A 12,526-nucleotide genomic window follows, 5' to 3' on the forward strand; every position below is an offset into this window, starting at 1 on the left:
CACCATGTCGGAAAAAATTGCCATCATGCACCGCTGAAAAGTAGCCGGTGCATTACACAAACCAAATGGCATTCTCCTAAAAGCATAAGTACCATAGGGACATGTGAAAGTTGTTTTCTCTTGATCCTCTGGCGCTATAGCAATTTGATTATAGCCAGAATAGCCATCTAAAAAACAGTAATGTTTATAACCTGCCAACCTGTCAAGCATCTGATCAATAAAAGGAAGAGGAAAATGATCTTTTCTAGTAGCCTTATTCAACCTTCTATAATCAATGCAAACTCTCCAACCAGTAACCGTACGAGTTGAAATCAACTCGTTTTTCTCATTTTTAACTACAGTCATACCTCCCTTTTTCGGCACAACCTGTACTGGTGACACCCAAGAACTGTCAGAAATAGCATAAATAATACCCGCGTTCAATAATTTCAACACCTCAGCTTTTACCACTTCTTTCATCGCATGATTTAACCTCCTTTGATGATCAACATAGGGATTATATGACTCCTCCATTAAAATCTTATGCATGCAAATATTGGGACTAATTCCCTTGATATCAGAAATTGACCAACCCAACGCAGATTTAAATTTTCTCAAAACTCTTAATAATTTATCTTTTTCATCATGAGTAAGAGAAGATGAAATAATTACCGGGTTAGTCAAATTTTCTCCCAAAAATGCATAACATAAATGACCAGGCAGTTCTTTCAATTCAGGAGTAGAAACTGATACCTCTTTTTTGACTTCCGAAGACAATGATTCAATTTTTTCTTGGCCATCTTTTTCCTTTGGCAAACTTTCAAGAGCGAGAAATTGCTCTCTAAGTTCCCAATCATCCCCATCAAATTGGGTTATGGAATTAATTAAGCACCTCGCCAAAACGTCCTCCAATTCCATTCCTGCACAAAAATTATTCTCATAAGAATTAGATAATTCAATGCGATTACAAGAATGTACCTCCTCTTGGTATTTCATGGTTTTATAGATATTGAAAGTGACAGCATCACCACCAACTCGTAGAGTTAGTTTACCCTCCTGCACATCAATTAACGCTCTGCCAGTCGCCAAGAATGGTCTCCCCAAAATTAGAGGGACATCTTGATCTTCTTCCATATCAAGCACTACAAAGTCAGCAGGAAAAATAAACTTATCTACTTTTACCAGTACATCTTCCACAACTCCTCTAGGATAAGTAAGAGAACGATCAGCCAATTGCAGAGTAATCGTGGTTGGTTTCACCTCGCCAAGCTCCAAAGACCTGAAAATAGACAAAGGCATTAAATTAATACTTGCACCTAAATCACATAATGCCCTATTAACAGTCGCACCACCAATAATACAAGGAATAGTGAAACTCCCTGGGTCTTTCAGTTTCTGTGGCAATTTCTTTTGTAGGATGGCGCTGCACTCCTTTGTCAACTTCACTGTTTCAAACTCTTCAAGCTTTCTCTTCCTAGCCATCACATCTTTCATGAATTTAGCATAGTGTGGCATCTGCTCCAAAGCATCAGCGAATGGAATATTGATATGAATTTTCTTGAAAATGTCAAGAAACTTAGAAAACCTCTCATCTAACTCTTTCTTCTTGAACCGCTGAGGATATGGTAGAACAGCTTTTGACACAAGTGGTTTCTCAGGAACAACTGCAGACTTGCTGGAAGTTTTGCTATCAGAATTTTCGGACTCCACCACAATCTCATCAACTTCCTCATCATCCACTGCCTTTGGATTATCAGTCCCAATTTCTTTACCACTTCTAAGAGTAACAACCTTACATTGCTCCCTAGGATTAACCTCAGTATTGCTAGGAAACACAACTCTCTGCTGATTATTCAATGCATTAGCCAGTTGACCAATTTGTGTTTCAAGATTTTTCATAGAAGCGCTCACATTGGTCAAGTGTGTCTCCATACTGTCAAGCCTATTTTCATTCCTCTTAAATCTTGTGGATGATTCTGCAATAAAACTACCCACCAAATCTTCCAACGATGCCTTACCCTCACCATTCTGAGTATTGAACCCCGGTGGAGGATTCAACACATTCTTATTGTTTGCATAAGAAAAATTCTCGTGATTACGCAAACTAGGATGATACTGATTGGGTACAAGATTACCTCGATAATTGTTGTAATTCCTGTTGTTCACATATTGAGCTTGCTCCACACTCTCAAATCCATTAGCAGAATTTATGGCAGTCGCCAGTGATGCTGTCTCATTAGAACTTTGATTCCCTTTGGTCAGTGCAGCCAACTGTGTAGAAATAGTAGCCATCTGAGCGGTCAAAGCAGTGAATGCATCCACTTCATGAATTCCAGCAGCAGGCTTCCTTATTGCAGATCTCTCACTCGGCCACTGATAACTGTTAACAGTCATTTGCTCAAGCATCTCATAAGCCTGTTCAGGAAATTTAGAAAATATCGAACCTCCAGCTGCAGCATCCACAGAAATACGAGTTGGCCCATTCAAACCATTGTAGAATAATTCAATCTGTTCCCAGTCCGGAAAATTATGGTTTGGACACTTTCTAAGCAACTCCTTGTACCGCTCCCAGGCTTCATACAACTGCTCAAAATCTTGCTGTTTGAATGTAGTAATCTCTATTTTCAACTGAGCCGACTTAGCAGGTGGAAAATACTTAGCCAGAAATTTGGAAGCCATATCATCCCATGTAGTGATACTCCCAAGAGGTAGTGATTGCAACCAACTACGAGCATTGTCCCTAAGAGAGAACGGGAACAATCGTAGTTTGATGGTGTCCTCAGTAACACCATGAATCTTTACTGTGTCAGCAATCTCCAAAAAAGTACGCAGGTGCAAATTTGGATCTTCAGTAGCTGCACCCCTGAACTGATTCTGCTGCACCATATTAATCAGAGCTGGCTTCAATTCAAAGTTATTCGCCGTGATGTTCTGCCGAGCAATCCCAGAATAATGTGTATTGATCACCGGTCGAAAGTGATCTCTGATCGGCACCTGAGCATTATTGACAGCTCTTTCCCTTTTTCTTTCTTCAGCCATTTGTTGCAACTCTTCTCTTCTAACTTTTCGCAAAGCTTTAGCAGTTTTCTCGATTTCCGGATCAAAGAGCAGTGAGTCGTAACTTTGGCTTTTTCGCATAAACTGCATAGACAAAAATAAAAAAAAATTTAAAATTAGAACCAACAAATAAAATAAAATGCTCTAAATCAAAATTAAGACTAATTAGCACAATTTAATATAAATCAAATAAAATTCAATCCCCGGCAACGGCGCCAAAAACTTGTTGCGTGTTTTTCGCTCGCAAGCGCACGATGTCAAGTTATAATACAGGAATTTAAGTCCAGATCGTTCCCACGGAGAATGAATAAATGATATTATATCAAATATTTGCAACTAATATAATCCTAATCCTATGTAGAGCTACGAAGTTGATTTGATTTTTATAAAACTAAATTTTGCAAGAAACAAAACTAAATAACTACGAGTTCACGAGAAAAAATTCAATAAGTGATGAATGCTAGAGGTTCGACTTCACTTGACTGTACACCACAATTTATTTCTAATGATTGTTCAATTATAAAATCTTCTAGTTTATTAGCCAAAAATCCCTATTATTTTCTACTACCTCTCTCGAGTGTCAAGAAGAAATTCGTATTCAATAACAAACTCAATATCTCTATCAAAGTTCAATTATTAAATCCGTTAAATAGCACAAGAATTCTTATAACGACTTCTATGGAGTTATATGCCTCTCGAACAATATAAACACCAAGGATGTATTTTCCTATGTCGTATTCAAAATCTCCTCTCTCGAGTGATAGATTCTAAATAAAATATCATTCAATCTATGGCCAGTAAATTGAAAGCATTAAGATCAGGAAAACACACATAAACTGTGTGAAGAAATTTAAATATATAAATCAAAATATGTCAATCATGGGTTCCAGTCAAGATCCGTCTACCTCTAGACTAAGAAATTAGTTCATAACGCAATTCAAAATCAAATAACTCATGTTTTTCCAACAATCCATAAACTAAGAAAAACAGAGTTCAAAGAGAAAGTAGAACGAATTAGAATGAAGCTTCTCCATCGCCGGATGCCGCCGTCTTCCGTCTTCGTACCGAATTCTCAAGCTCTTGTGCACTTCCAATCGCTCAATAGTCGTCTTATGCTCTGAAAAATTCTCTCTAACCCTCGTATCCCCCAGAATCAGCCTTAAAATCCTTTCTTAAACTTGATCAAAAACTTTCCAAATTTTAGGATTGCGCAGCGCTGGAGCGCTAGTCATTGGCGCTGGAGCGCCCGTCCAATTTCCTCAACAGCGCTGGAGTGCTGGTTTGATAGTGCTGGAGCGCTATTTCTTCGACTTTTCACCCTTCGGAAAGCTCCGTGTAGCGCTGGAGCGCTTGGCTTGTAGCGCTGGGGCGCTAGTCTGGGCAATTTTATTTCTTTTTTTTCAACTCTTTTTTCACCTCCTTTTCACTTCTTTTGGCCGATTAAAATGAATAACACTTAAATTCCTGCAAACAACACAAACAACAAGGAAAATGCATAATATCACTCAAAACACAACAAAAGCCAAGCTAAATCATATAAAATATAAGTGCATAAATTGCACTCATCACTAGCGTTCTCAAGCAATATGTTGCTTTTATCTTTCCAAACCAATTCGAGTTTAGCTTGGATCGCAACAATTCTGATCGTTTGATTATCTGTCAAACATAAACATTCAACAAGTATATATCTGTACTCAATAAATCCAGCAATTAGCTAAAACCCATAAATCTTACTGATGATCTGAATCTGAATTTCTATCAGTTACGAGCCAAATACATCAAGATATACTGAATAAACACATCAAATAATCAATAATTCTCAAATTTCAAATCAAAGGAACTCGCTCAATTCAAAGTCATCCAAAATCAACTATTCTGAATGACAAAATCTGCTAAGTGAAAACAACTCACTTGCATTTCAAAACTCAACGCAAATGAATCAAAACAGACTCTAGCAAAGGAATAAGAGTCAATCAAAATCGATCGAGGTCGAATACAAAAACCTCAGAATCGATAGCAAGAAATTCAAGAATCATGATTTCTATGATGGAATAGTTTCAGCAAAATTGAAGAAAAAGCTCAACTGTAACTGATTTTTCTTATTCTCTATTGATATGAGTTCATTTATTAATTCTTAATTCTCAGCTGACAATAGTCGAATATACTCTTTTCGACTTAACTTATTGTCATAGGATTAATCATTATTTCGGTACCACATAACTCTTTTCTACGCAATCTGCTAGCTGTTTCTGAATTTCTTCAGTTCAAGTAATGCTCTTCTATACAAGTTGTCATAATACCTTAGTACTAGACACCATTCTATATAGAACTGCATTCATGTCGTAGAAAAGTCGAAATATGTAATTGAACTATTTCTGTACATTCTAACCACTGACATAGCTGTCAATTCTAGGTTAATTCTATACGAGTTCAATATATCAACCAGACTTCTACTGACATTCTTCCATGGTCATCGTGATATAACCAGTACCGAAATAACAAAATCTACTTTCTGAAACTCATATCATAAATTTCTAGTCATGTCTATTTCTTTATCAGTGCACGGATTCAATCAACTGGTAACTGGTACTCAGTTATTGCATTAATATCTATAATGCATTCTAGCTTAATATCTCATGCCTGATATCAGCACATTCAATCTTATTTCCTCAATTTTGTATTTCATTTTCTATGACTAATCTTACAAATGTATTCCATCTACTCAAAGGCAAAATTTCAGCAAATACGATGAATACAGGCTCATCAGATACAGATTATAGCATAACAAATCACTGATCTATGAATGTATGCTATGCAATCAATATATAAACGGTTAACTAGAATTAACTCACTTACCTATAATATTCTTATCTGATACAACTTGAGCCTTTCAGCTAGGGGAGCTATGCTTATATATCTTCATCTGCTGGCATTTAGACTGACTCGATCTTTGCTGTTATTGTCACTATCGCTTGCTTCATAGCTATACTGCTATAAAAGTTTAGTGAAGGTGATGATCATAGGTTTTCACACTTACAGAGGCGTGAATAAAATTTCAACTCTGCCTCGTACTACCAGTTCATGATTTCGTTCTTCTATTACTGTCTTGAAATCAACTTATGCTTCTAGTCTGCAAAGTCTACTGTTCTATCTTCTTTAGCATATACGGAAAAAAACAATTCTGTTTACTTACCTGCCAAACAATTTCAGTACTTCTTCTGGCAACTTCACCAAATTCTTGCTAAGTCATGGAGTTGATATAAAATCAAGCTGATTCTATGTTCATCTGAATATTCTTCTCTTGAACAACTGATCCAGCTCTTCAAATCAACTCCTTTCTAGACATAGCATATTCTGTATCTTTTTGAGTTGATGATTCATAGCTTTGGAGTTGTTCAACTCACATACTTCTCAGTGCAATCGGCTCAAAAACTTATCTCAACACTGTTCTGTTCTATCTGCGGTTCTGTTCTGTCTGAGGTTCTCATGCTATCTGCATAGTCTGTCTTATTCGATAACAGAAGCAATATATATGGCAATATATATGGCAGAGAATATAAATAACATACATATACTCTCATGCTTCTGAATAGAACACATGCTTGCAAATTCTCAAGATTTTTCACATATTATATGCTTGCAACGAATTCATGTATTCAAATGAATTCAAGAAATCAGGCATACATATCAGCATATAAGCATGTAATTCTTATCTCAATAAAGCAAGTAGTGTTCAATCAAGCAATCATAGTCGCATATAATTCTGTAAAACAAGTAAAGCATACTCATGCAATACTATCAATGCATGCGACTCAATCTACCCCGCTCAACTTCTATCTTATTCCAAGACTTTATGCTCTGATACCACCTGTTGTGGGGATCTCGGGTTGCTAATCTCATCTTAGGGTAATAAATAATTAATTAACAATTAATCATATAATAAAAGAATATTCAAACCAAGAGCTAAAAAAAAATTTTTTTTTTTAAAGTCTCAGCACCTCGCTCGATCGGGTAAACTCACCCGATCGAGCGAGCTAGAAAATCAAGCTCTCGGGTCTGAATCCCTTTTGGCCTCGCTCGATCGGTGGAACTCACCCGATCGAGCGAGCCCAAAAACTCATGTCTCTGTTTTGGAAATTCACAGGCCGCGCTCGATCGGTGGAGTTCACCCGATCGAGCGGGCACCCTGTCCAGAACATAAAAATGAATCTTTGCTGTACAATTTGATTCCAAATCAAATACAAATGTCATATAAACTTCTCAACATGATTCTAGATAATTTTACATGCATTCAAACTAATATCAAGTGATCTAGAATACATGAACTCTCAAGTATAAATCAATACTTGGCAAAAATAACATATACAAAGGTTCTTGTTTTCTAACATGTTTACCAAATCATAAATACATGTCATTTGCTTAAAACCCGAGTCACCACATGCTATGACTCTTCTCGAACTATCCAAGCCAACTCTAACTTAATCATGCCCCAACCTGATGCAATGCACACATACAAACAAAGCAACAGCTGGATAACTCTGGTGAGAATAAATCTCAGTATGAACAACATGCATATACATCATTTAAGCATGTAACTTATTCAATCATGAATGTCATATAATAACATAACATGCTAGCATTTATAAACGCATATTCTAAACCATAGAAATCTCTAGGTTAATGCATAAATGCAATGCATGTGCCAAGGAATAGGCTATCAAATCTGATATCAATAAATTGTAGTTCTGGGATCCCGGAGAAATAAAATCTTTAACCGACCACCGACTCTCCCAATCGAGGTGTTGTTAAATATCTCAATTCCCCTGACTTTGTTGCAACTATAGTGAGTCATCTAGCTTTGGAAAATAAATCTATATTCCGTGCCATGAGTCATCTGACTCTGGAAGTAAATCTACATTCCATGCTACTCACTACAGTTCTCCAAACGTCATCTGCACTCTAGGCCATTCTGCCCTCTGTGTTTTTCAGGCTAGAGTTCAAGATGAATGCAACATGTTTTGTATGCATTAAATGCTATAAAACACCTTGAACACATCAATCATATAATCATATGAGCATATAATCACTCAATGATACCGACAAATCTGTAAGTATCACATGTAATACATAAAACATGTTCAATACAGAAAATACTATAAATCAAAGAAGACAAGTAAACATTTACATAAATATTCTGGAAATTCAAAAAGATATCTATCTTGAATAATCTATCCCATTTATGTAAACATAAACAATAACATATATGAAAACATGCATGTATGTGATTTTAGGCAACTCGATAATCAGAAACAATCTCGAGTTATTCTGCCCATCTTATTAATGTCTATTCATAACTTTCATCGCGATTCAAACATATTGAATCTGTTGCCAATGTTGATCATCTCAAAGCTAGCCAAATCGGTCATACAATTCTGCTCATTTCAATCAGTGCTACTTGAAGGTGATTTTTTTGTGATTCAACTTCAAACACTTCAAGTCATTTGAACTCGAACTCGTCGATTCAACTTCGATAATCTTCAATTCAAATCTGAAATAGATTATGACATATCTAAAAAAATCAAGTTCCAATCTGAATCGATGGGTCTTTCAGGCTTATGCAGTTCAAATCTTGCTAATACAATCGAAATTCAAACCGACGTCGCAACTATTCGAGTCCGATAAATCTTTCGATTCAAATATCATTATATCTTCATTCTCAACATAATCACATATTCAATTCATCCACAATAACTTGAAGATGAGCTCTAGACATTGAGAATGCATAACAATTCAAAATCTTGAACCGGCGGCATAACGGTACGAAATCAGAAATCCCAAAGGCATTAACAGCATTAATACAATCATATCATTCAAATATCATCACCAATTCTTCAGCTTAATTTCGAAATAGTCAGCCCCTAAAAATCAAATTTCTGAAAAATCTTTCAAAAATCGAAAACATGTTCAAACGACAATCGTTTCTGGATCCGTCTTAGATATGCTATCGTCGTATATGCTAGAACATGTTTATACAATCAAATCTTAATTCTAACAACATCATAAAATTCAAACATGGTAGAACTTCATAAAACTTACGTCAAAACGTAGCACTCGGAGCTGTGATCGCGAATATACGATCAATCGAAAATTCTATCGGGCGGATCGATTTTTATCGGGACTTGAAAGAGCAAAATTGGCTTGGAACCCTTTCTGCCCTCTTCTCTCGTTCTTGGCTGGGAATCTGATCCCTTTTCACGTTTTTAATGACCAAGTTGCAAGGGAATTGCATTTTGATCCCTGAACTTTGGCCTAATTGCAATTCAGTCCCCGGACAAGCGATTTAATTCAATTTCAATCCTAAATAATTTAAGAATAATAGAATTCATTCTAAACTCTAAATATTCTCAAATTAAATATTCTCGAATTAAAATTAAATCATTTCGGACCTTATCGCATTTTAGTCCTTGAACTGTTCAATATTTGCAAATGAGTCCTTGCTCGAATTTCATCTTCATATTAAATCCTTGAAGTTTATAATCTTGGAATTACATCTTAAATTCCATAAATATCAATTCAATTATTTTTAATCTTTTAATTTAAGAATTTCGGATATTAAAATCTTAAAATCCGAAAATCTTCAAATTAAATATTTCTGACCCGAAATTGAAATCTCTAATTTCCATACAATCTTAAATTCATCTTTTCTCTCTTATTAGAAATTTAAATCTTAAATTTCGTAATTAAGAACTTAATATTTTCGAGCCTTATAGAGGGAGAAGAAAGAAGACTAGTCAACCAATCCTTTAAGGGCCAAGAATACATATTAAATCCCATTTTTGCACTTTGTTCCCTGAATTATTCAAAAATTGCAATTCAGTCCCTTATCGAATATCAATAAAATCCTCAAATTTCCTAATATCTGATTATCCATCTTAATCTCCTAAAATCTCGATTAGGCTAATTTTGAGGTGTTACATAAACTATAGCCTACTCCCTATTTACTATAGGAAACCAAAGTCATACCTTCATCCGTCGTCAGCCCGCTGATGTCGTATGCCCCGGAGCCTGTGCATAGCCTATCTTCAACCCCTGGATGCCTCGCCAGAGCTTCGCCGCCTGGCCACTACTAAGGACATTGTCCGCTATTTAAAAAACTACTACCTACTCCAACTCTTAAAATAAAATTACCCAAAAGCTCTTAAAATTGAGCTAACATGGGCCAAGGAGAGGTGTGGAATGAGTGAAAATGAGGCAAACCCGACCCCTAATTATAGACGAAGATCAGAATCTCCAATCTTTGCATGCATGAAACATGTCCATCGGCTACGATCGAAAGCTCCGATTTGCACTTCGGAGGTTCCGATCTCCTGCATGCAGCTACATGTACAAATCCTAATGCCACGTCCCGGCTGATGCAGATTGGAAGCTCCGATCTCAGGATCGGACGTTCCGATCTCTTACGTTGCTTTCGAACTGCTTTGTTGGTTCCGATCAAATCGGAGGCTCCGATCCTAGTTCGGATCTTCCAAACTTCCCGAGCCCAAAATAAACCCATTTAGCATTTTTCAGACATTCTGGACCAATTCCTTGGTCCGTTAGATCATATTCAAATCCTTTAATCATGTTTTATTAAATTTAAACATGATTAGCAACTTAAACTTATAAAATAGAACCGAGCTACTACACGTAGGATTCTTGATTCATGTTGATCTCTATTCCTTTTTTTATCAAACCAAATCTACAAAGATAAGGAATATAAATCAATTAGATATGAGATTATGATAAAACATAATAATATCTCAAATCTACTGTCTAAGTAATTAACTAAACTTTATCATGAAAAAACTTCATGTCCAAAAAAGGCAAAAGACTTTAATTAAATTTTTTTTTAAAACCCAAGAGATTTTGTAAGAATAAATATTCCTTTAGGTTAGTATGCATGAGTTTCGTGTACTCACAGGTAAGTCACTCCTATTTTATCTCTGATATTGCGCCAAAGAAAACACCTATGGATTCAAATGAAAAGTTGTGTAAGGACAGTGTTGCAAACTGTGTTGACAACACTGGATACTGCAAGATTATTGGTAATATTTTGTATTTGAATGTAAGTCGTCTTGATATTATGCTCAGTATGTGTTTGTGTACAAATTTTTATTGTGATAATTCGAGAGAAATTGACATTTCAAAGAATCCATCTCGACACTTTTGAACAAAATACATTGACGTTGAACATCACTTTATTCGAGATTTAGTAGAGAAAGGTTTGATCCGTATGGAGTTTGTTAGAACAAATAACCAACTGCAGATATATTCACAAAATCATTAGATTTTGAGAGATCCTCCAACCTAAGGAAATCTCTTAGCATGTGTTCATTATAATCACTCACGATTATTGTCCCTAAGTGTTGCCAACACTGAAGGACAACACCAAACATGCATGGGCATTTTTAGGACTTTAGGCATACTGCATTTTCATTATGTCCTATGTTTTGCACTGTTTGATGATATTAACTAACATGTTGTAGTTCTTCTGCAAAAAAATTTTTTAGACCACACTTGTCATGATAATGTGCTCTAACTAAACCACGAAGTAGTTGAAAGATGTTCGTGTATTACATGATCTTGTCCCATGTGAAAAGTGGTTTCGCAAATTTAGAGTATAGTTTGATAAAATATCAATGACCAATGTCTTGAAAATCAAACTAAAATCGGAAGAAAATTGGAAAAAGCTACCTAAAGGAGTCCAATGAAGATCGTTCTTTTAGTGTGCAGGCTACCACTTTTGAATCAAAAAAAAATAATGATACATGGCTCTGGAAGTGTGAAAAAAATTCATCAAAATATTTTGAAGACTACAGTGTTGTTGGAAAGTGTTGCCAACACTAGTGCTTAAAACGTATTGTGCACATACTCTACATGCATTTTATTGTTGATCTAATATCATTATATTCTGTTTTAGGCATAACTTAGGTCATGCATATCATAAATTGTGAATATTTTCTGTTCAGGGTTGTAAGTTCTAAATGGACAAAATAAGGTGAAATACCCTATTTGCTAAAAATTGATATTTTGTGATTGACAATGATTTAGTGGAGTTGAGTCGATGTGGTGTTATTTATGGGAAGATTTGGCTTTTTTGAATAAGAGATTATTGTCATAATTGGGTTGGATTTTATTTCTTTAAATTCAAATTTTTACCCATTGTTTTTTTTAAAGTGTTTCTGCATGGATCTTTTGAAAGGTGAAGGGTTGATAGTATTTTTTTTTTATTATTTGGTCACCCTATATTTTGCACAAATTTGATTAAAATCACATTCATTGTTTTGTGTTGTTCAATTTGCTCTCTAACTCCCTGCTTAATATTTCTATTTCATTTACTTGGAAGGAAAATGTTTTTACTCTCATGAGATACTAACTCGTTTGTTTTGATGAGAGGAGATTTTACTAAAGCAAATTCTGACCATTTTGAAAAAGGACAAGGTTTTAAACC

At 35.5% G+C, this 12,526-nt stretch overlaps 1 non-coding gene across 1 annotated transcript; it reads left to right on the forward strand.

Annotated features, from left to right (window-relative positions):
- Nucleotides 1-2,503: 2,503 nt before the first annotated feature.
- LOC140893954 (small nucleolar RNA R71) lies at nt 2,504-2,609 on the forward strand. The gene has a single exon (XR_012153512.1). It is a non-coding gene; the product is annotated as a small nucleolar RNA R71 (small nucleolar RNA).
- Nucleotides 2,610-12,526: the final 9,917 nt, after the last annotated feature.

Source organism: Henckelia pumila, chromosome 3 (assembly GCF_033568475.1).
Source record: "Henckelia pumila isolate YLH828 chromosome 3, ASM3356847v2, whole genome shotgun sequence".
NCBI lineage: Eukaryota > Viridiplantae > Streptophyta > Magnoliopsida > Lamiales > Gesneriaceae > Henckelia > Henckelia pumila.